At 39.9% G+C, this 22,363-nt stretch overlaps 1 long non-coding RNA gene across 1 annotated transcript in view; it reads left to right on the forward strand.

Moving 5' to 3' along the window:
* Positions 1-21,151, forward strand: part of LOC132761369 (uncharacterized) — a 25,552-nt gene extending 4,401 nt beyond the window's left edge. The window contains exons 2-3 of the long non-coding RNA XR_010909248.1: positions 18,227-18,360; positions 21,077-21,151. This is a non-coding gene — a long non-coding RNA (uncharacterized lncRNA). The remainder of the gene's footprint in view (positions 1-18,226; positions 18,361-21,076) is intronic.
* The last annotated feature ends 1,212 nt before the right edge of the window (positions 21,152-22,363 follow it).

The following is a 22,363-nucleotide window of genomic DNA, read 5'->3' on the forward strand; positions in this document are numbered from 1 at the left end:
GGAGAGCGACTAATAAAGAAATAAAGTGAAGTGAAGTGTAGGCCATGTTTAGAACAGTTGGGACTCGCTTGCAGCTTATCCAATTGAAAGTGGCCTATTATCAAAAACAGACTCCAAATAATAAACTCTAAATAATTATGAATGCATTTATATATATTAGACAATCTTCAATGCCAATTGATTGTCTCCCCATTCTTCACCATTTCAATAAAGCTAAGTAGGCTGTTGCCTCCTCCCTCCCCGTGACTACGTTATTCAAATCACCTTTGGAAAACTACCTAGCCCCTGGACATGTGCACTTAATCTAACTAATCCTCTCACAATGGATTGGGAAAAGCCACTTAATGCATGCATACATTCCAAGAGTACCCTGATCCCGTTGATTCGGTTTCTTCTGTACTCATAAACTCTATTGACAAACTCTTATTTTGTTAAGAAACTTCTTGCAGTCGTTGTGTTGGTTTTCCGGCTCCCATTTATCTGGATTTATTCACTGCTAGATATGAGTTACAGGCATGCATAGCCTATTGAACTATTGATTACTTCCAATCACTCTTTGTGTTCTCTAGACTATCTCTTGGTGTTCACCTGGACTAGACTAGTTAATCATGAACTGATTTGCATTAGATATCAGTATATTCCAAGAGCCCATGCCTCCCTCTGGGGCTGACAAATGGCAGCTGTTTATTTTTCCCACCATGGAGTAACACCAACCAGTGATGACATCATAGGGAATCCCCAGCCAATAGGGGTCTGGATCCTAGCTGTACCGATTTTCAGCCAGTGGCTGGTGCCGGTATTCTGAATAGCTGTCAAAGTGAATAAATATGCTCTGAATTTTCCAATGCTTTATGTCAGTACTTTGAGCACTAGCTCTGCTGATATCCTCTTTGACAATTGAGAATTAAAGACCTCTCCTTTTGCTTTCGGCCTTCTAGCTGTTTAGCACTCTGGGGTTGTGAACCCCAGGGAGCTGAAATCATTTAGCATTACTATTAACCACTGTGAGCAACATTTTGCACAAATTTAACAAATAACTAAACTTTCCTACTTGCAGAACTCCATGAAACTTTTTTTTATTTCTAAGGCACATTGCATATTAATCTAGACATTTATTTATTTTTAAAATACACCCATTATTCTTCTGTAGTTGAAAAACTTTTCTAAGAAGGATGTGTAAATGCATATGTAGCAATTTGGTTTTCTGATGTATACAAGTGCCAACCAATCAGTGCTATATACAGTCCTTTCAGCTGTAAACCGGAAGAACAAGTTTCCCCTAAACTTGATATGGAGATGATTGTAGGATCACCTCAAATCTGCTTAGTGCATTTCTACAGCAGGTTCACAGCTGAAATTATGCACAGCTGTACACACCCTTTGTTACAGCAAACATTTACAAGATGATAACCATTGTTTACAATGACATTCTCCCTGCTTACGTATTTATATGACAAAATAAGTCCCAATTTTAGTAAACTTAAAAAAAAACCCTTTGGGATACTTTCTGCCATATTTTTCATTACTAACAGTTTAAAATATTTGTTTTTCCTGTGGCATGATGTTTTGTTTACAGGAGTGCAAGGGAACTTACAGCCTCTGAAAAGCTCTAGTCCAGCCTGTGAAGGGTCTGAGGAATGCTATGTGTGCTCTTCCAATCTCTATCCCAGGCCCTGCAATCTGAGCATTTGGCCCTATTCTGTGCATACATATCCATCAAGAAATCCTTCTGCTTTCGTCTGTCGAGGGGTTAGAGACAGAAGTGGTTAGCTTTGCATTGTTGATGGAGAAAACTGTAGTGAAGATGATCTTGTAATATAGTCGTTTCAGAAGTAATCTTGCAGCCTAAGGCTGGATCTCAGAGGCCACCTTGGTGTTATTCCTGGTGGGGAAACATGGGGTGTGTTTGTGTAAATCCTCTGTGATTCAAGTGATGTTTTGCTTACGCACAAGAGTTGAAAGAGGAGCAAAAACAGGTCTTCTAGACATTCTTCATAATGTCAGATGTATGGATGTAATTTAGCTCAAGGCCCACAGTTTCTTAAAGAGGTAGCAGTTGTGTGCTTCAAAGCAAAACTGTCCAACGCCAGATCATAAATCTTTATGATTAGGAGTTTCTATGGCTGTGAAATTGTGCAGGGATTTTTAAATATGAGGAAAATGAATCTACAGTACTGCAATGCAATACAGTATCTTGTCAAAGCAACACAAAGCCCTCTGCTTTCAGGGTTTTGTGTTAATCAAGAATAATTTCACTTATTACTTCTTACATTTCGTACACAGTTGAATATATATTGCATCATAAGTTGGTGCCAAGCAAATTTTAAAAACTGGGAATAACTAGTAAATAAATCTATATAAATAAAAATGTAATGTTCGTTTGTGGAATTAACATAACTCAAAATCCACTGGGTGAATTGACACCAAATTTGGACACAATACACCTATTAGGCCATCAAGTGACCATCACTCATAAAAACACTGAAAAACACAGCAGAAGAGACTTTAAAAGCAAAAAAAATAAAAAATACAGTACAACGCATGTGCAAAACCACATATATTACATATATACACAAATATATATACACATATATCCACACACAAAACACATACACACAGACTGGGTCACAGCAACACATGAAAGGGGGCGGCTTAGATAGATAGATAGATGGACGGACGGACGGACAGACAGACAGACATAGCTTTAAAGGGCCTGAGGCTGTTGAAATCCAAAACACCTGGAGGGAGGGCCCAGGTGAGCCCATGTCTGCCTAAGGCAGCACTCGAGGTGAACCCAGTGATTCTGGCCATGAAAACCTTCGACAATGCAGTTTACCAACTATTAGGATTTCTGGGAGTTGAAGGCAAAAACATCTGGGGACCCACAGGTTGAGAACCACTGCACTAAGGGGGTGGCATAAATATTGCCAAGAAGACCCAGCCTGAAGGTTCCCAACAAAACGCCAATTGCACAGCATCAGGTTGATAGGCTGCAGTCCTATGCATAAATACTTGGAATAAACTTGAGGGGACAGGGCATTCTCAGTGGTGGCCCCTCAGCTGTGGAACTTCCCTTTCTGGGGATATTAGTTCGGCCACCTCCCTCCTGACCTTTAGGAAAAGAGTAAAAACCTGGCTCTTCAAGCAAGCTTTTGGAACCTCATTGTAACCAGATAAACTCAGTATTGCGAACGAATATGGAACGGCTTAACAATGCAAATGGACATGGATTTAAACCTGGAAGTCATTGATTTTTATAGTTTTAAATTGTTATTAATATGAATTTTATTATGTGATTTAACCTGTTTTAAAAGATGTATTTATGTGTGTTCGGCATCTAATTGTTGCCAGTCTGTACGCTGCCCTGAGTCGCCTTCAGGCTGAAAAGGGCAGGATAAAAGTGTAAATAAATCTATATAAATAAAAATGTAATGTCCGTTTGTGGGATTAACATAACTCAAAACCACTGGACGAATTGCTGCCAAATTTGGGCACAAGACACCTACTAACCCAAGGAGTGACATTTATTTTGTCATTTGGGAGTTGTAGTTGCTGAGATTTATAGTTCACCTACAATCAAAGAGCATTCTGAACTCCACCAATCATGAAACTGAACCAAACATGGTACACAGGACTCCCATGACCAACAGAAAACACTAGGAGGTTTTGGTGGGCATTGACCTTGAGTTTGGGACTTGTAGTTCATCTACACCCAGAGAGCACTGTGGCCTCAAACAATGATGAATCTGGACCAAACTTGGCACGAATATTCCATATGCCCAAATATGAACACGGATGGAGTTTGGGGAAATAGACCTTGACAACTGTTGTAGTTACTGGGATTTATCGTTCTCCTACAATCAAAGAGCATTCCGAACCCCACCAATGACAAATGTGGGGCAAATTTCCACACAGAACCCCCATGACCAACAGAAAATACTTAAGGCCATCCAGTCCAACTCCCTTCACCAGGGCAAGAAAACATAATCAAAGTCCTCCTAACAAAGAGCCATCCAGCCATGGATATAGATAGATATATATGATTCACACACAGAGAGATACAGTATCATAAATTTTAAAGGGACCCCTAAAGAAGAAGAAGAACAACAACAACTTTATTTTTCTACCCTGTTTCCACCTCCCTGAAGGGACTCAGCTGGCTTACATGGGACCAAGCCCAGGGAACATACAATTAAAAGCAGAGCAATAACAAAATGCAATTTAAAAGCATAAAACAAACAGCAATAATAGACAAGCATCAAGCAACAAAAGAACTAAGGTGGGGAAGGCCAAAATACGGGCTGATTAAAGATTAATTGGTTCAACAAGGTGGATGAAAATGTATAATAGCATAGGAAATATCATTAAAACAGAGCAATCTAACAGGATCAGAAATAATGCAGTTTGATGTGGGTTTTTTCGGGCTATAGGGCCATGTTCTAGAGGCATTTCTCCTGACGTTTCGCCTGCATCTATGGCAAGCATCCTACCTCTGAGGATGCTTGCCATAGATGCAGGCGAAACATCAGGAGAAATGCCTCTAGAACATGGCCTTATATCCCGAAAAAACCCACAAGAACCTAGTGATTCCAGCCATGAAAGCCTTCGACAATACAATGCAGTTTGACTTATAAAATCTGAATAGTAATGTAATATAGGAAGGACAATTATATGTTGCATGTTCCAGAGTAGGCAAACCAAACAATCTCCAAATTAACACTGACAAATAAACAGCAGGAAATACTGTTTACCCACAAGTATAAAGAAATTACATATATTAAAAACCAACACTTTCTCATTACTTTATTTTTACAGATCACCAGACTGGGCCACAGCAACGCGTGGCAAAGGAACAGCTAGTAAATAAATAAATATCCAGGAAACAAGCTGTGGGGATCCAATTGCTTGTTCCTGTGGAAATGTTTTGTATTCAGACACTGCGTTGCTCATGTTTAGTCAGTCAGCTATCAGAAGCGTTTATTCCCCTTCGTAAATGTTACATTGCAATCAGCTCGGCACATCTGGGACTGGCAGCTGTCACTGATCCAGATGCGAGATGAAGCAGCTTGTGGCAGAGAGAGATGGCTGCCTTCTGGACATTGGAAACCTCTTTATGTAATTAAGAACTGAAAGGAAAGGAAGGTGGCATCCTTGTTGTGAAAACCACCTCTAAACCTGAGAAGATGGTGAATTTTGGTGGTCACTCTTCTGAAAACAGACAATATTTGTTTTTCTATCAGAAATTACTGCTAAATGAAGCTGGATTCTTTTGGCAAGCTCCTTTCTGTCTACATTTTGTTCCCATTAGTAGGAAAGACAAGGCTTAATAGTAGGCCGCAGGCTTGAAACTAATCCCAAGGACACACTGCCTCTCCTCAGCATCCATCCAAACACCTCAGCCACTCAAACCGTGTGTGGGGAGGCTGAGAAACTCGCCGCAGCGGCCGCAACGCGCATGTGCCGGAGTAACCATGAAACGGGGAAGCGCCTCCGTATATGGCAACGAGGCCCCCGGGGGGTGACGTCATGGGCTCGCTCTGCTTTAATGTGGGGCAGGCTTCCTTTCCTCCTGAATGACTGACTGGCTGCCAGGCGGCCAGGAAAGGCGCCTCCAGGAGCTTTTGACAGCTTCGTTGCAGAGGTCAGCCAAGGGGAGGAAGCCAGGGGCTGCAGGAGGGAGAGAAAAAGGGGGCCTCAAAGCAGAGGCATTCCATGATGGTTGAGAAGGCGAGGGGATAATAATAATCATAATAACCCCCCTGCTGCTGCTGCTGCCTGACAATGGGAGGAAGGCAGCTCTCTTTGCCAGGAGCCTGAGCTGCATGGAGTGGGATGTCCTCCCACAGGAATCCGTCTATTTTTAAACCGCGCTCCTTACTACAGCTTTACTATGAGCACGAAAAGGCAGAGAAGGAGATGCAGCCAGCCAGCAAGGAAGCTTTCAGGCCCTAGTCTAAGCCAGTGGGATTTCTGTGTGGATCAGGACTGCAAACTGGATTTTTATCATCACTAGGAGGGTTTTGAATGCAGAAAAGCTCAGGGAAGCGACTGAAACACCCAAGCACACACCTCACCTCTGAGGATGCTTGCCATAGATGCAGGCGAAACGTCAGGAGAAATGCCTCTAGAACATGGCCATATAGCCCGAAAAAACCCACAAGAACTTAGTGATTCCAGCCATGAAAGCCTTCGACAACACTTATATTTGCTGTCACAGAGAGTGCTTCAATATGCCACAGAGAGTGGCATATTGAAATTTACTTTCACTTAGGCGATCCCTCGTTGGACGAGTAGGTTTTTTGGGCTACATGGCCATGTTCTAGAAGCATTCTCTCCAGACATTTCTCCTGCATCTATGGCAAGCATCCTCAGAGGTTGAGAAGTCTCACAACCTCTGAGGATGCTTGACATAGATGCAGGCAAAACGTCAGGAGAGAATGCTTCTAGAACATGGCCATATAGCCTGAAAAACCTACAACAACCCAGTACACAGATCTTTTTATCTGAACTTTTTGCTGCAAGGACTGATTTACATCCCCCTGCTGATGTATTTACAATCAAAGTTCAAAAGAAAGAATGGTTATATTTAGTCTCAAGATAAAACATTTTATTAGAGAATCCACTTTCTTGGCCCAGAGTTAAAAGGGGTATCAGAATAAATGCATTACACGACAGGGCTGGTCATACTATTAGGCAGAGGAATACAATTTGTTGGAGTGACAGAAGCTACTAGACAACAAGATGTTGGAGAAGATGGGTATGTTAAGCAGCCTTCCTGTGTTTCAAAACAGCAGTAAAGGTCAGTTCAAATTCGTGATATATGGAGAGGACAATCAAAACTTGGCTATTAACAAAGCTATATTATGTATTGTCAAAGGCTTTCATGGCCGGAATCACTGAGTTGTTGTGGGCTTTTCGGGCTGTATGGCCATGTTCTAGAAGCATTCTCTCCTGATGTTTCGCCTGCATCTGTGGCAGGTATCCTCTGAGGATGCCTGCCATAGATGCAGCCATGCAGGCGATATGTCAGGAGAGAATGCTTCTACAACATGGCCATACAGTCCAAAAAACCCACAACAACCCAAAGCTATATTCTACCTAAATACCAAATAATGTAATGATTTTAGTAAATGTAGCTTTATGATTTTCTGTAAATGAACACATTGTTCAAACTCCTGGGAAACATTGAGCAAGTCACATTTTCTCTGCCTCAGAGAAAAGGGCCCTTTCACACAGCCCTATATCCCAGAATATCAAGGCAAAAAATCCCACCTAATCCGCTTTGAACTGGGTTATCTGAGTCTATACTGCCATATATTCCAGCTCAAAGCAGATTAGGTGGGATTTTATTCAGCTGTGTAGAAGGGGCCATAGATATTTCTCAATAAATACTGCCAAGAAAAACTGAGCGGATATGAAGGCACATAACAGCCACATTTTCCTAACCAAAGTTACAACCTCTAGTCTAAACTTAAGTACCATGATGTACAAACTTCTGAATTTTTGAAAATCTATCTTTTTTTTTTCATGAGCTGTGAATCCATTTCACAAATATCACAAATGTTTTACGCTTATTATTGAAATCCAGAGTAACCTGAATCTGAGATTTGGTAAGATTTACATAATCTCTGTTCCTCCCATCACTCTATTTTTATAATAATGAAAAATTATGTATCCAGAAAAGCATTTGACCCTAAAATGCTCCAGAGCAGACACCAACAACAGTTATAGTCAATCTGCAATCAGAGTAACAATCTAGCTTGCCTTCAAGTTAATTGCAGAAGCTGAAAACAATGTAGCTTTTCCTTTTACAGAAAATGTTTCAAACTTAACCAAATTTTATTTGCCTTTTCTGCAACTTTCCTAGCTCACTGGAGTGATGGAACACAAAATTTACTTAACCATTGCTGTGGGTCCCTACACTGGCAGATGATTGGATCAGATCACAGTTGAGCTCCTTCCAATTCAAAAATGCTCTCATTCTGTAGATTTTCACAATGGCACCATCAGGTTCTAATAACACATTCCCTATAAAGCTCATGTGGTCATCATGAGCCAGTTGCAGGCTTCAGGGCAGAGGACAAATGGTGCATATCTGTAAGTATAGTTCTTTGAGTGCTCATTTGTGAACTCACACAAATGGGGTTGTCTGCAGCTGTGAAATACATTATTTGGAATACTTCATAGTGTTTAACATAAGCTCTGTAGCGATAGCTCCACTCACCCTGCACTATGTAACATCCTGCCTGCCTAAATTCTTCATTCCATAGACGTCACAGCTGGAGCTGCTCGGAAACTAAGGAAATTTCCTCCTTCTTTGTGGTCACTGTGGCCCCTTCTATACTGTTAGGTGACTCTCACAAATGGGAGACTAGCAAGCTACAGGCAGTCCCCAAATTACAAACCTCCAACTTACATCTGACTCCTGGTTACAAACAGGGGTTAGATAACAGAAAGTGAAAGGAGATCTACCCCTAGGAAGGGAAATGTAAGAGGCATGGGGAAAAGGTGTGCCCACGTGAGATTTATCACCAATCTTTGCTTCCACGACACCCCAAAATTTTCAAAAGCCAATTGCCACAGGGACAGAAAATGAGATGACATCTTCTGAACTCTGTTGGCATAGAGTGGATTTTGATTTAGACTGATGATTTAGACTGTGCAGCAGCAACTATTAGAGTGAAGCTTGGGATGGTATGTGGCAATCGGCTATAAACAAGCAAACAAACTAAGCATTATTGCTTTTGGCAACTCTATAGAGTCTGTCCAGTTTCTTCAGTGCGGAAGGAGCAGATGACGGTTTCAAGATTTCCTGGCGATCTGCAGCAGGTATGAAAGAACTGGAAGAGAATTTAGCTATCTGAAAAGCAAGGTCTTTGCCATGCATAATATCTAGTTTGCAAAGGGATGAATACCATCATTTGGGGATGTTGAATCACAATACCCCATTTTGACAGGAGGTGAAACCTTTGAAGGCAATCTCAAGGATGATGAAGTGGAGGATTGAAAGTCACTCCATGAAGTAGAAAAGAATGATCATCTACAAAGTTCAGAAGCAGATAACATTGTGGAGGACCAATGTTCCTTAGATGTAGAGGCAGAAGGGGTTCTAGATTCTGCCTGGGTCACCTCCCACCAATGGAACACTGCAGTGAACTTGAGAGGAAGCATGTTGGATTTGGGTATAGCTGCTAGCCCAAAGTCTTCCAGATGAAGAATGCCTTTCAGATAGAAAACATGTCTGGATGCCAGGAATTATGTCTAGCTAGAGAAGTCTACAAAGGATGCTAACAGTGGAATGTCTGATGTTGTAGCGAGGGGGGTGCCACATTGATTCAGTATGGTACTGACAATGGTATGGACAGACTCGGTGATATTATTCTGCTGAAAGTGACCTCCCATAGTAACATACAGGAGAATCTAAATGGTATTGAGTGTCTTGATCTAGAGAGCTCATATCTGTGACAGTACATGTCTGACAGCTATGGCTGTGGGAATCTAGAGCAGGGAGATAAAGTTGAATCCAAAAAGATTGAAGAAGCACAATGACAGCAACAAGAATAACTTCCCCAAGGTGGTTGAACTGGTAGCAAAGGTAGAGCTGCATGTTCAGCATGAATGTGTTGAAGTTGTATAGGAACTGATTGTGCACTCTGAACCTGTGGATCACAACGACTCTAGAATTTCCCCCATCAGACATAGTAGATATAACAATTACAGGGATACAGACAATGGTCAAACAATTGTCCCAGCCTGTGGCCACCATATCTTCACCTCTCCTGGCAATTGATATAGGTGGAGATTGATTCTTTTCCAGTTAAAATGATGACTGAATACACTGAGGAGGAAAGCATACAAGTAACTTCCAAGGGACAAGGAGGCTTGTCATATGATCAATGGGAATCTTTATTCACATCCTTGGATGATGACTTGATGTCAGAAGAATGAAGTTGACAAGATGGAGATGTAAGGTCAAGTGAATGGTCCAGTGTGGAAGACTCTCAAGCCGGAACTGCTAAATCCAAAATGGGCTAGTCTAGTTGTTTCTGCCAAGAAGCAATGTCTGTAGTCAGAAGAAATGAAATCAGACTGGGAAGTACAACAAGCACCCAAAACTGAAGTAGAAAGGAGGAAAACCCAAAACCAAATTTAGCTGAACCACAGAGTCAATCTGAATTATTCTTAGCAATGCTGCTGCAGCAGTGGAGAGAAAACAAACCGAGAGTTAGGTGGGAAGGGTGCTATATAGTGGCATTGGGGATGGGTGGGGCTACTGTCAAAATACTTATGTAAGATTCTGGAATGTTCCCAACATTGCAATGCGCAGACCTAGATAACTGTTTGTGTGAGCCACAGAATCCACAAAGAATAAATTATTATTCATATTTGTGGTGAGCTTTTTCTTTCACCTTATTTTCACAACAACGCTGTGAATTAGGTTTAGCTTCAGTTGCTGAAGGCCACACTTATCATAAAGGGAAGATTTGGACTTATGTGACCTGCACCACACTAGCAATGAAGATACCTTCTATCACTTCAAACCATTTGTCCATCTACCTTAGTATTGTCTACTCTAACTGGAAGTGACTTTTCGTGGTTCCAGAAAGAAGTTTTCTACATCATCTGCTACCAGATCTTTACATTAAAAAGAATACAACAACAACAACAAAATTAGACTTCCTAGCCACTCCTGCGTGTAAGGAATTTGTTCTGTCACTGAGCTACAATCAAGTAGCTTTTCAGTAGGCAAAAATATGAGGATAATTGTTTAATGAAGTCACGAAATACATAAATACTTGCAATAATTATAGGATGATCTGGAAGAATATATATCTGATATATAGCAAAGGCAACAAAGAGATAGCTAGAAACATAAAACTAACATATGTAGAGTACAGTCCATTTCATCTAATGCATGAAATGTTATCTTGAAAGGTATGCATACTTAAAGACAGAATTGTAAATAGTGAGGGGAAAGGAAATGCAGAACGAATCCATGAGAGTCATATCAGCACTGTCCATTCACAAAATCATTATTACTGATAACATAAACATCAGCATAGGAATGTAATTTTGTAATAAAATGCTATGTATGGCACTAATTTCACAGGGGACAAACTAGTTGGCTGCCGTCTCAGTGACTTAAATCTCTACTCTTCTGCTTTCTACAAAATACAAGTAATAACGTCAAAAATGGTAACATTTACCCTACAGAGAGAAAAATAACATGCTGACTTGGCTCAGGAAGATTATTCCTCCTATTTCAGATATTTTCAAACATGTCTTATTTCCCATACAGAGGTGGTTGTTCTCAAGCCTACAGAATAGAGTTGAACTTGGTGGTACACCTACCTTCTTATACATATTTCCACAGTAGAAGATAGCACAGAAAGACGAATACCTGTTATATGAGTGATAATGATACGTCAGGGCATAGATATAGTGGCCATCTAGCATAGTATCTCTGAGAAGAAAGAAAGGCTAGACTAGACAAAGTCAGTTTCCTGGTATTTATAACACAATTGGTGAATCCAGAGGTTTCATACTCCCTGTCAATCATAAGGGCAGATGTGCACCTCTGTTCCTTGCTGTAAACAGCAGACCTTACACAGAGACATTTAACTTTAAAGTTTCTGACAATGTATTCAAACTTGGGTCTTAGAAAAAATTAAATATGGGGAAAAGCAAGATATAGTAGTCTCACTTATCCAACCTTCACTCATCAAACGTTCTGTATTATCCAATGCAGTCTGCTTCCTGCCCAGATCCACATCCACAGCTGTTTCAATACATTGCAATGTTTTGGTGCTAAATTTGTAAATACAGTAATTACTTCATAATGTTATTGTGTATTGAACAACTTTTTATGTCGATTTGTAGTAAAACATGATGTTTTGGTGCTTAAATTGTAAAATTTGACATTTAATGGGCTTTTCCGTAATCCCTCCTTATTATCCAACATTTTTGTTTATCCAGCCTTCTGCTGGCCTGTTTATATTGGATAAGTGAGACTCTAGTGTACAAATCAATCAATGTGATTGTTTTATGAGATGGTAAAGGCATACATTTGTTACCAAAACTTCTAACAGTGAAGCTCCTTTTTGCAAAAAGGTTTAGTTCATGCCAGGCTTGTTCATCCTTTGTCAAGCAGCTGTTTGTTTTTAGAAGCACTGGCATGAGGAGTAGTGAAACAAGGTTGGAGAAATCCAGAATTTCAGTGTCAGATTGCGGCAGCATGTTTGCAGTAAACAATGCAATAAACGAAGTTTGAGATGGGAAATAATAGGATTCTATTTACCTTCATTTAACAAGCAAGTAAATAGAAGCTGCCTCCAGAATCACTAAGCATGTATAAACAGCACAAGACAGAGAGCAGATAAATGTGCCTCAACTTCCACAGACTTTTAGTGTTGGTTTACAGCTGTGTTTATAGTAATAAAGCTTGAGATCAGAGAAAACTCTATTTGATCCTACTGTAGCTTTGTGTGTCTGCCTGTAACAGGCAAGATATACAGCTGTTGCCTCCAGAATTCTTTTCTGACCATGCATGAACAGCAAATAGAGGGGGGGGGGGGGAAGCAAATATGTCTGCCTCAACACTTCCTCCTAGCATATTAAAAAATCTATAAATGAAAAACAAGTGAAGTGAAGGCTGGTGAAATTTAAAAACATCAGCACTTTGAAATAAGCCTTTAAGATGGCTTGAGTCTACAATGTTCAAAATGTGTTTATTTCCATAGCTCACTTGATTTGATTGTTTCATTTTATATGTGCCTTTAAAAAATGCAATGTTTAAAGAAACATGGTGAACTGTTATTTTTTCTGGTGTAGAAGCTGATCCATATGATTTCCATGTTATTTCTGCCTTTGGTACCAGATATTCTTTAAAGAAACAATGCCCAGGAATGACGTCTACTATGTTAACTGAGGTATACCTTTGTTTTCAAAGATTCACACTGCTTTGCCAGCAAAACCAGTTCTCTACTAGCTTGCCTTACTGTTGTGGATCTGTTTTAACCAGTGTTAGGCCCGTCGCAAACTAGGTTCCTGCTGGAGAAACCCTTGCTAGCAAGTCCCTGACGTCATGAGCCTGCGCCTCTCTCCCCGCCCCTTTCTCCACCCCTTTCTCTTTGCGAGCGTGGTTTTTCCTTTGCTAGGGCAGCATTGCCCGCATTTTCTCTCAGTTGAATTCTGCCAACTGAGAGAAAATGCGGGCAATGCTGCCCTAGCAAAGGAAAAACCACGCTCGCATGGAGAAAGGGGCAGAGAAAGGGGCGGGGAGAGAGGCGGAGTCTCGTGACGTCAGGGACATGCTAGCAAGGTTTTCTCTCGCAGGAACAGAGTTTGCGACGGCTCTGAAGTACCAGAGCAAGAAATGCTGGCAGCCCAGTTTCAGAGAAAACAAATGACAAAACAAATCTCGATCCTCTTTTATTTTTATTTTCCCTTTATTGATGTTCCCCCAGATTGAATTATAGCTTATAGACAGATAGACCCACACATACTAAATGACTACATATCAGAGCAGATTCACATTTGTCTAATTAGCATCTTAGCAAGGTTGCCAACAAACTCAGCTGAAGAATGAGCACACAGGCAATGTGTCTTGAGGGCATTACTGTGAACTATCAACCAGGTCTGTGAATATCCAAATGTGTAGGAAATGAGAGGGAAAGCATCACATGACTGTACAGTATGTCTTTTGGAAGAGAGCTTGACACATTTTTTAGTTGAGCATGCCAAACAGGAATGACTGATGTGGTAATTGAGAAACAATCTGAGGAAACTGAAGTGAAACAAAAATAAACAACAACAGATATTTCCTTGGATCGCTGTGAGTTTTCCGAGCTGAATGGCCATGTTCCAGAAGAATTCTCTGGCCATAAGGCCCAGAAAACTCACAGCAACCAGTGATTCCGGCCATGAAAGCCTTCAACTAAGTATTTCCTTGCTTGCAAACAAGATGAGAACTAACTTTTCAGGCTCCGTCTTCATTATATCCAAGTTGAATTTTCAGTAGCAGGTAGTTAATTTTCAGGTTAATGAAAACTCCACCCTCATCTGTTTAGCACTGGCTCACCTGAGAAACCTGTATGATACAAATGGGCAGCTGCGGAACAAGAGTGCAGATGGCAAAGCAAAGCTTGGAAGAGTTGCTTTTTCTTGACAAGAACCCCTAGGATCCTTCAATAAGCAAGGATTGGTTTAAAGACCCAAATCTGCAGGGCCATGTTTCTGAATTAAGTGCATTCCCTGTCAATGAAGATCTGAAAAAAAGGTATTTAAGCTCAACAGCAAAGGTTTTTTAAAAACTGACTGTGATGCGTAGTTGGCAGAGCACTGGCCCTGAGCCAAGACCACCTGAGTGCAAAAATCCCAGTTTATTCATGAGTCTTGCTGAGCAAGTCTGAACAGGTGAGTCTCTCTCTTTCTTTCTTTCTTTCTTTCTCTCTCTCTCTCTCTCTCTCCCTCCATCCACTCAACACACCTCACAGGCTTGTTGTGAAAAATGAACAGAATGCTTGCTATGTATGCCAGTTTTGAAGCAGGGTAGAATGCACACATGCTCACTGAATAATCAAGCATTTGCAATGCTATTCATGCAGCCAAAAGGGTCAGAAGAGTTAGAGAGCAGATGGAGCCATGGCTCTGTGACTCCACATTGCGCCATCAAGGGAAACACAGAAAAAGGGTGTAACTACAACACCAGGATATGCAACCATTGCTGCCTGTCATTGGCCAACAGAGCAGAAATCAGAATAGTTTCACTAAAAGGAAGCAAAGGGAATACTAGTTACCAGGAACTTGTTTTGTGTGAGTCATATTAAAGTGAATTATTGCTTGCCCAAGAGCATGGGTGAATATTTATATGATTCTAGACACACCATACATTCTTACAACAGGAAACAGCAACAATGCCACACTGTTTTCTGACCATGAGTGGCATCATCCAGCAGAAGTTAAATGTTACCAAGTCCCACTGATTTCAGTGAGAGAATAGAGTATATGTCTCAAAGTGCTTAATTTTGACTAGATTATATCCTTAACATCTTTTCCCAAACTTGAGGCCTCCAGATGTGTTAGACTATAACTTCAAACATATTCCAACTAGCATGGCCATTGAGGATGGGAACTGTTATCAAACATATGTAAAGGTCATGAAATTTGGAAAGGCTGATTAAATGACATAGCAGTACCGCATCCTAAAATGCTTTCAGGATATGTTTATTCTTACTACTTTTGAAAAGCACTGAATACTCTTTAGCTTAAGGGGAAAGATTTTTTGGTTTTCCAAATGTTTTTGAATGTAATTCTCCAAATCTCTTATGCTGCTTGAGCCCAAACCTTGGAAAATTAGAATTCTACATTCCTGCTTTAACTGATCTAGGAAAGTAGGAAACAAGATTTAAGGAAACTGAAAAAAAAAAACCCAACCCATATCTCCTAAGATACATTAGCACTGTGCTTATTTCCACAGTGCATTTTCATAGAATCATAGAATCATAGAATCATAGAATCAAAGAGTTGGAAGAGACCTCATGGGCCATCCAGTCCAACCCCCTGCCAAGAAGCAGGAACACTGCATTCAAATCACCCCTGACAGATGGACATCCAGCCTCTGCTTAAAAGCTTCCAAAGAAGGAGCCTCCACCACACTCCGGGGCAGAGAGTTCCACTGCTGAACGGCTCTCACAGTCAGGAAGTTCTGAAATTACGTGCATGGCACAAAATGAGACACTATTACCCACACAAGTCAGTTTTTACTGGCATGTAGTCTCTCTCCCTTACGACCGTGGGAATGATCCTCCTATGAAGATGCGGATCTCTACCAGAAAGCTCTCCACATCCACATAAGGTCCATTTCCCTTTGAGAAATCAATACAAATTTTCAGGTGATGTCAGTTCTTATGGTAATCATGTTGTTACAGGAAATATATCCCTTTCAATGATTTAACAGGTCTAGCGCTAGTATTAAAGATCTTGCTCCTATATTTACATACTGCCAAGGACATAAAAGGGAAGAAACATGTCAGATATATTCCTATACCTTAAACTGCTCAGCTGTGACAATACACTGATGGTTTGTGGCAGTATAGCAATAGTGGTTTCCTGCCTGAGGCAAGTGGCATGCCCACCTACTATGCTGACTGTCAGTTCTAACCCTATTACACTATTATATATATATGATGCAAATTATGAAGTTGGCACAGATGGCACTGACAACACAGCTGACTCAACATCAGCTGAACAAATATCTCCACCACTCTGTGATCTAAAAAAAGTTTGTTGAAACCATGTTGTGACAGCAAATTATGAATTACATGTATGCTCTCCTTTCAAATGGATCACTTCTTTAAGGTCGGACATTTATACTCAAATGTCATATGAATTCCCTGAAAAGGCAATGGCTTAAATAGTGTGGTTATGTACCAAGTAGAGGAGAGCTAGTGGATGAACTGGATTTGCCTATATGTTGACTCACCACCAGCTATTAATTTAATAGATCTAAAGTAGCTCTTCCAGACTGGTGTATATGACATACAACCTTAACACCTCCTAAAATTATTTTTAAACTTCATAAGGGGCATGTAATGTACTAGCAATTCTGCCAGATCCATCGATCTCTTCTCATCTATCCTGTTTTTGAAGGAAAAAAAAAGCTTTGTCCAAAAAAAAAAATTTGAAAAGTTGCCCTTGCTAACATAAGCTCAGAGATGCATATAGTGGAAAATGTAAAAGAAAATGGGTTATTAAATACAAGAGTTCAGGCCTCTAAGTTCTGGGGAAGGTATTGTTATTCCTATAGCTTTGTGAGTTGCCCACCATTGTATTCTAGATGTTAAGGTGTAAACCCTTTTACTCTAGCCCTCTGAAATTATTGTTTATATATAATTAATGTTCAAGCAATGCTGAATCATTGTCAGGGATATTATAGATGTAAACAGGGGTTGCCTGAATGTTGCTGAGGACTATCTAACATGGCCTTCTTTTTCACTATTTTTAACACAATCTACTCACTCGAGTCTAATGCACCATCTAATCTAATGCGCACTTCAATTTTCAAAACCCTGAAACCAAAAAAAGTATTTGCTGGTGAATGTAATGCACAGCGGCAAAAAGTGTGTTTGTTGTAATTTGAATAAAAGAGGTTGTGTATTATGGTGGCTGCCTGCTTATAATTCTTTCTTTTAAAACAAAAGTGTTAGAACACTAAAGCTTTCAGCAATGGAAAAGAAAACCTTGGGATGCATCTATGCTGTAGAATGAATCCACTTTAACTTTAATAGGAGCTCTAGGCACTCCTGAAGTAGCTTCCCCTTTTGCTTTGGCTCCGTACTAAGATTACCACATTATGTGAATCTAATGCCCATCTTAATTTTGAGGAGGCTATTTAGCAAAAAAAAGAAAAAAAGTGAGCATTAGATTTGAGCAAATATGCTATATCTACTACTATCAAGAAAGTGTGTGATTTTGTACACACACCTTCTGCAAAATCTATTGGAATGAAGTTAGGATGATTTACTTTCTGCTTCAGAAGTCACTTTGTACTAGTTTTCATTATCCTTATGGTCAATGAACTCCAGGTTTAACTCACCCTGGAGTTCAAACCCTTCTGATATCGCAGATTCAATGAAAAGACTAAGGCTGCAGTCCAACAAAGTCTTACAGCGCAGTTCTTAATATGTTTACTGAAGAGGTGTTCCAAAACCCAAGGGAATCCATTCTGCACTGGCTTGCAGCCTGTATTTTCAGAGTGTTTTGTAACAAATTTAAAACATGCTTGCTCTTATAAGAATTCTATGGCCTAACAGGCAAAGAATTTAATTTCATTCCATCACTTCAGAATCTTTTACAAGTGTGGGATTGAAATTAAACGTCTCTACCAATGCCCCACAACTCAATGAGCCCATCTATCTTTCTTCTATTTCTCAGATCCTTTGCCAACATGTGAGGGACATACATATACTACCAGAAAGCTAAGAGTCAACGGACCATTCCTTTAAAAAACTGTAATGGGAAATATAGCTGTTTCCCTCCTTGCACCAACACCTATCAATCTTTACATTCATCTCAGACAAATTACCTGACTGGCACCCAAGACATCTTCTGACCTTTAAACAAGAGAAGTGAATGCCACCCTAAAGGGCTTTTGAACAGATGGGGGAAGATGGGTAAATGTGGAATGAGAGACCACCCACCAGTAATGTACCTACAATTTATGCAGATTTTGTCAGCCTGAGGGGGACAATGCTGAAATGAACCAGTGAGAAGGGGAGAATTAACAGACACTGAATCAACTGCAACAGATCACAGAAGACAATCACCCCAGAAAAATATATTGTCTTATCGCAGTAGATGGTGAGTAACCACAGCAGGCTGGGTGGGGGGCAATTTTCTGGCCCACACAGACCGCAGGGTGTGGGGGGAGAGAAGAGGCAGATTATCCACTCCTGGTTTTGTAAAATAGATATTCCTTGAAGTTAAGCACTATAAGGGGGCCTTACAATCGATTTAAAAAGTGAATTGCCTCTTCTGGAGACACTCTTGTTTGCTAGACATCTGGAGAGGTCAAGGGTCTCCAAAACAGTTTTGGGGCTGCTGTAGCACCAGGGCCTCACCTCATCCAACAGGCTATGAATGAAATACAAACAAAAGCTTTATAAGCACAGCAATTTGTGTTACACTGTTTCTTCCATCAAAGAGGTTTGGACCTGGAATTTATACAATGAATCTATATGACATGAAAATACAATTTTCATTATTGTTGTTCTCTCTTTAGATAGTTTTTAACCAATTTAAATAACGTGTGGCACATTTGCATGCATGTGTTTGCATATTTATTGGATTTTTTCCTGAATGATTTATGAATTGCTAATTGACAAACAACATTTTTGCAATGTTTACATGACTCTTAATATAAAATTGACAGAAAAAGGAGTCATTTATTATCTCCTGCCCAGATCCAAGATAATTCTTAAAACTATAGATGGTTGTCTGAATTTTTCCATGTACATAGTCTATCTGGATAACGAACTGTGCACACAAATGAGAGCTGTGAATGCAGCACACAGATGCAGACACAAAAAGCATTAATCCAGCCACTAGGGTTATATGTGTTGTAGCCTGTTAGAAAATCTAATCAATTTGGGAGGAAAATTAAACTAAGGTGGATTCAGTTCAGCATCTTCCATAGAACTGCAGATTGGAGCAATTCCAGCTTTTCTGATAGGGCTCCAGAAGCAGAACACCAGCTGTGGCAGAAATGTACAGGGCACAGTGCTATACACATGTACATTAAACTAAGATCTATCGAATGTACTTCTGAGAAGTCATGCAGAGAATTTACACTGACTGATAGTGCTATAATCATGAATGTAACTGATAGTCCCAAATAGCTGAATCAATGGCTACCTGGTCAGTCATCGTGGATGTAAACTCCTTTTATTCCACGGGTCTATTTGAGGTAAGACAAACAACTGTTTTTTTTCATCGTGCAAAATAATGTCATGAGATTATTTTAAAATACTAACAAAATGACTGACAATTTAAAGCTGAAAAACAGTTGTAAATCTAAGCTAAAAATCATTTAATTATCCCATTAGAATACTTACAAGATTTACACATCAATATATTTACCATTTAAAATATGATACTTGAGAGAAGGGGAATGCAGATGAAGAGGAAAAATTTAAACTCATGCATAAATTTCCCTATAGAATCAAAGCAACTACTCTAAATCCCAACTTTTTGTTTCTTGCAGCCACATACATCTACATATAGAAACGTCAAATATGTATGTATGTTGGTTAGTTTGTACCACTCATGCTTCTATATGGCTTCATAGATCTGGACCAAATATGCTATGCATATTCATCTTAAAAGAATTGAGGGGTTTGAACTACAAAATAGCCCTTTTGGGGGATAGGCCCCCAAAACAAATTTAACATATATGCTGGGCACAGAAGCAACAATAAGATGGTAGTATATAGATAGAAAGACTATCTTAGAGGGAGAGGTAATAAATGAAAGTATGCTAGAGTCACCAAGGAGACATCAATGGCTGCCATGGAGATATTGTGATGGAAGCCTTTCCAGAGGGTCAGGCAAACATGGAAGAAAGGGAGAAAGCAGCCAGGCAATAGTCCTTCTAACACCCAGGCAATGCTGGGTGTATATATGCTGTTTTAGACATACAGTATATGGCAATCCTATTACTACAGAATTTGAAAGTAGTGACATTCTGTCCTCTGTGTCCTTTTTTCATTTCAGTCTGAGCAATTTGATGTGTGGAGCAAAGAAGTTGTAAAAAGCAAAAGGGTGGCGGACAGGTTATTTGGGATGCACACTGCTTCTGCTGCATTATTACTGTATCCTCCACAAGGACCTTGCAACTACTGGGCCATGTAACTATTAGGGATTAGGTATTACTGCTTCATGAAGAATTAATTATCTTTCTGTGTTTTCTGACTCACAAGTTGTGAGGAGTCAAAAAGTACAGAATTGCTCAAAAGTTTATTTGTGAATGCAATCGGGGAAGGGGAAACATTAATAAGAAAACATAAAGCTTTGTTTTAATTCAGTAGGCTGACTTCCATGATTTATTTCTTTCACCAGATAATTTTTCACAACATAATAAAAAGAACAATATAATCAGAATGAGAGCTTGGAAGATAATTTGAGAAACTACCTAGGATATTTGAACAATATAAACAATGCATTTAATCAGAAAAGCTGTAAATACACTTTCTGAAACCTTTGGGGGAAAGGGATGAAATCAGTCCCGGTGGAGGAATTCCAGAACTACATTGTCACCACTAAGAAGGCAAGAAGCCATATTGGATTTCTTATGCAGAGCAAAGCATAATTCAGATAAATAAAACAGCCCTTCAGATATCCTGGGCTAGAAATGGAGTGATGGATTCAAACTGAACGAAAGGCAATTCCGCCAAAACATTAGGAAGAACTTCCTGATACTAAGAGCTGTTCAACCATGGAATAAGCAATAACCACTCAACCCCACCTACTTTAACTTTGAACTTACCCACTTTTGTTTGTCCCACCCACTTTTTTGCAGGTGAAACACTTCTGACATCTTTCTCCACTCCCTGCAGAAGGTGAGCCACAGAGGAATGTAGCCCTCAAGCAAAAACAAAGCTTATCCATCACACCAGCATAGGAAACCACTCCTTAAGCTGGCCTTTGCAAAATACTGGGAGCTAGTGCACATCCAGTCACAATATAGTTTATTCAGAAAATAATTACATTTGCTTTTATCATTTTTTAACTTTTATTTGTTTCTGTTATACTGCTATGCATTAATCTCATTTTGACGCAGACATTATTGCCTTGTAGAGTCGTCAAAAATATCAGGCTTTTTTCACCCTGGAAATAATCTGTTAACAAACCCATTTTCCTGTAATAATTCAGTAAGTAGTTTGGCTGATATCTCATAGTGCTTTTTTCTATTACTGATAGTAGTGTGAGTGTAGCTAGGTTATTCTCCTTCAAGGATTCCCAAGGAAACCTTTGGCAGAGAAGCCCCAGAGCACTTCTGGTGCTCAGGCAGGAAAGACGATTTCCTCTTTTGTTTGTTTGCTTTCATAGAATCATAGAATCAAAGAGTTGGAAGAGACCTCATGGGCCATCCAGTCCAACCCCCTGCCAAGAAGCAGGAATATTGCATTCAAATCACCCCTGACAAATGGCCATCCAGCCTCTGCTTAAAAGCTTCCAAAGAAGGAGCCTCCACCACACTCCGGGGCAGAGAGTTCCACTGCTGAACGGCTCTCACAGTCAGGAAGTTCTTCCTAATGTTCAGATGGAATCTCCTCCTTTCATAATGTTATAGACCACCCTACCATCATGCTGTTTTGCCATCATAGTGCTATCACAGCTAATATGTATTTTAAAAAAATAGATGAACAAATCAGGAAATGAGTTATGGTTATGGTAAAGACACCATTACTGCTAATAAAAAGTGTAAATGATGCTCTTAAAGTGCAAAGGGGGGGGGGGGAATGCAATAGACAGCATTAACAGCGACTCTCAAGAGACTAGCTGGAGTAGGAATAATACGTATCACATAAAGAAATAGTGTGATAAAGACCTAACAGCTAAGCAGATATAAAACTTATTTCCATGGAAAGCACTGAGAAAAAGAAAAAGACTCGGGTCATTCAATACTGTACATATCTAATACCAATGTGGGGAACTGACTTCCCCTCACTATGTTCATTATGTTCATTGGCTTTCTTTCCTTGTAGTTCATCACTGGCTCATGCATAACTCTACGGACCACCATTTTGAGTTACATATTTTGAAATGTGGTACAATGTGGTAGGAGTAAATTCATGAATATCTT

The sequence above is a fragment of the Anolis sagrei genome, chromosome 1 (assembly GCF_037176765.1).
Source record: "Anolis sagrei isolate rAnoSag1 chromosome 1, rAnoSag1.mat, whole genome shotgun sequence".
Lineage (NCBI taxonomy): Eukaryota > Metazoa > Chordata > Lepidosauria > Squamata > Dactyloidae > Anolis > Anolis sagrei.